Raw genomic sequence first — 3,736 nt, 5'->3', positions numbered from 1 at the left:
GCAACGCGGCTGTTAGTCCTCCTTTCATGCAAAATCTTATGGTCCTAGGTCATGTCCCAGCCACTAAAGCCGGCTAAAAAGTGAATAATCGACAAATAAAACTTCAATTGTACTACTTCTAACTGGCTATTACTTCAACATAGAAGCTTCTTCTGTGTTCTACTATGGTGCTTTTAGTTTTTCCGCATACCGCAGCACGCGACATAGCTTTGCAGACGATAAATGTAACCGTTTCAGAGAGTAGAGCGGCCAATGTGACGATCTGGCTTTAATTCGATTCGATAACAAATGACGAAAACGGACGGATTTCTCAGGTTTTTACTACATATGAACACTTTTCACATTCTCACGTGCAACGCGGCTGCTAGTCCTCCTTTCATGCAAAATCTTAAGGTGCTAGGTCATGTCCAAGCCACCAAAGCCGGCTAAAATGTGAATAATCGACAACTAAAACTTGAATTGTACTATTTCTTACTGGCTATTACTTCAACTTAGAAGCTTCTCCTGTGTTCTACTATGGTGCTTTTAGTGTATCGGCATACCGCAGAACGCGACATAGCTTTGCAGACGATAAGTGCAACCGTTTCAGAGAGAAGAGCGGCCAATGTGACGATCTGGCTTTAAGTCGATTCGATAACAAATGACGAAAACGGACGGATTTCTCAGGTTTTTACTACATATGAACACTTTTCACATTCTCCCGTGCAACGCGGCTGCTAGTCTTCCTTTCATGCAAAATCTTAAGGTTCCACCGCATGTCCAAGCCACCAAAGCCGGCTAAAAAGTAAATAATCGACAACTAAAACTTGAATTGTACTACTTCTTACTGGCTATTGCTTCGACTTAGAAGTTTCTTCAGTGTTCTACTATGGTGCTTTTAGTGTCTCCGCATACCGCAGCACGCGACATAGCTTTGCAGACGATAAATGTAACCGTCTCAGAGAGAAAAGCGGCCAATGTGACGATCTGGCTTTAAGTCGATTCGATAACAAATGACGAAAACGGACGGATTTCTCAGGTTTTTACTACATATGAACACTTTTCACATTCTCCCGTGCAACGCGGCTGTTAGTCCTCCTTTCATGCAAAATCTTATGGTCCTAGGTCATGTCATAGCCACCAAAGCCGGCTAAAAAGTGAATAATCGACAACTAAAACATGAATTGTACTACTTCTTACTGGCTATTACTTCAACATAGGTGCTTCTTCTGTGTTCTACTGTAGTGTTTTTAGTGTTTCCGCATAACGCAGCACGCGACATAGCTTTGTAGACGATAAATGTAACCGTTTCAGAGAGAAGAGGGTCCAATGTGACGATCTGGCTTTAAGTCGATTCGATAACAAATGACGAAAACAGACGGATATCTCAGGTTTTTACTACATATGAACACTTTTCACATTCTCCTGTGCAACGCGGCTGCTAGACCTCCTTTCATGCAAAATCTTACGGTCCTAGTTCATGTAAAAGCCACCAAAGCCGGCTAAAACGTGAATAATCGACAACTAAAACTTGAATTGCACTACTTCTTACTGGCTATTACTTCAACTTAGAAGCTTCTTCTGTGTTCTACTATGGTGCTTTTAGTGTCTCCGCATACCGCAGCACGCGACATAGCTTTGCAGACGATAAATGTAACCGTCTCAGAGAGAAATGCGGCCAATGTAACGATCTGGATTTAAGTCGATTCGATAACAAATGACTAAAACGGACGGATTTCTCAGGTTTTTACTACATATGAACACTTTTCACGTTCTCCCATGCAACGCGGCTACTAGACCTCCTTTCATGCAAAATCGTAAGGTCCTAGGTCATGTCCAAGCCACCAAAGCCGGCTAAAATGTGAATAATCGACAACTAAAACTTGAATTGTACTATTTCTTACTGGCTATTACTTCAACTTAGAAGCTTCTTCTGTGTTCTACTATGGTGCTTTTAGTGTTTCAGCATACCGCAGCACGCGACATAGCTTTCCAGACGATAAGTGCAACCGTTTCAGAGAGAAGAGCGGCCAATGTGACGATCTGGCTTTAAGTCCATTCGATAACAAATCACGAAAACGGACGGATTTCTCAGGTTTTTACTACTTATGAACACTTTTCATATTCTCCCGTGCAACGCGGCTGTTAGTCCTCCTTTCTTACAATATCTTATGGTCCTAGGTCATGACATAGCCACCAAAGCCGGCTAAAAAGTGAATAATCTACAACTAAAACTTCAATTGTACTACTTCTTACTATCTATTACTTCAACATAAAGCTTCTTTTGTGTTCTACTATGGTGCTTTTAGTGTTTCCGCATACCGCAGCATGGGACATAGCTTTGTAGACGATAAATGTAACAGTTTCAGAGAGAAGAGGGTCCAATGTGACGATCTGGCTTTAAGTCGATTCGATAACAAATGACGAAAACAGACGGATATCTCAGGTTTTTACTACATATGAACACTTTTCACATTCTCCCGTGCAACGCGGCTGCTAGTCCTCCTTTCATGCAAAATCTTAAGGTCCTAGGTCATGTCCAAGCCACCAAAGCCGGCTAAAAAGTGAATAATCGACAACTAAAACTTGAATTGAACTACCTCTTACTGGCTATTACTTCAACTTAGAAGCTTCTTCTGTGTTCTACTATGGTGCTTTTAGTATCTCCGCATACCGCAGCACGCGACATAGCTTTGCAGACGATAAATGTAACCGTCTCAGAGAGAAAAGCGGCCAATGTGACGATCTGGCTTCAAGTCGATTCGATAACAAATGACTAAAACGGACGGATTTCTCAGGTTTTTACTACATATGAACACTTTTCACATTCTCCCATGCAACGCGGCTACTAGACCTCCTTTCATGCAAAGTCTTACGGTCCTAGGTCATGTAAAAGCCACCAAGCAGGCTAAAAAGTGAATAATCGATAACTAAAACTTGAATTGCACTACTTCTTACTGGCTATTACTTCAACTTAGAAGCTTCTTCTGTGTTCTACTATGGTGCTTTTAGTGTCTCCGCATACCGCAGCACGCGACATAGCTTTGCAGACGATAAATGTAACCGTCTCAGAGAGAAAAGCGGCCAATGTGACGCTCTGGCTTTAAGCCGATTCGATAACAAATGACGAAAACGGACGGATTTCTCAGGTTTTTACTACATATGAACACTTTTCACTTTCTCCCGTGCAACGCGGCTGCTAGTCCTCCTTTCATGCAAAACCTTATGGTCCTAGGACATGTCATGGCCACCAAAGCCAGCTAAAAAGTGAATAATCGACAACTAAAACTTGAATTGTACTACTTCTTACCTTCTATTACTTCAATTTAGAAGCTTCTTCTGTGTTCTACTATGGTGCTTTTAGTGTTTCCGCATACTGCAGCACGCGACATTGCTTTGCAGACGATAAATGTAACCGTTTCAGAGAGTAGAGCGGCCAATGTGACTATGTGGCTTTAAGTCGATTCGATAACAAATGACGAAAACGGACGGATTTCTCAGGATTTTACTACATATCAACACTTTTCACATTCTCCCGTGCAACGCGTCTGCTAGTCCTCCTTTCATGCAACATCTTATGGTCCTAGGTCATGTCCAAGCCACCAAAGCCGGCTAAAAAGTGAATAATCGACAACTAAAACTTGAATTGTACTACTTCTTACTGGCTATTACTTCAACTTAGAAGCTACTTCTGTGTTCTTCTATGGTGCTTTTAGTGTCTCCGCATACCGCAGCACGCGACATAGCTTTGCAGACA

This window comes from Schistocerca gregaria, unplaced genomic scaffold (assembly GCF_023897955.1).
Source record: "Schistocerca gregaria isolate iqSchGreg1 unplaced genomic scaffold, iqSchGreg1.2 ptg000292l, whole genome shotgun sequence".
NCBI classification, from domain to species: Eukaryota; Metazoa; Arthropoda; class Insecta; order Orthoptera; family Acrididae; genus Schistocerca; species Schistocerca gregaria.
Note: the sequence above shows the minus strand (reverse complement) of the source record.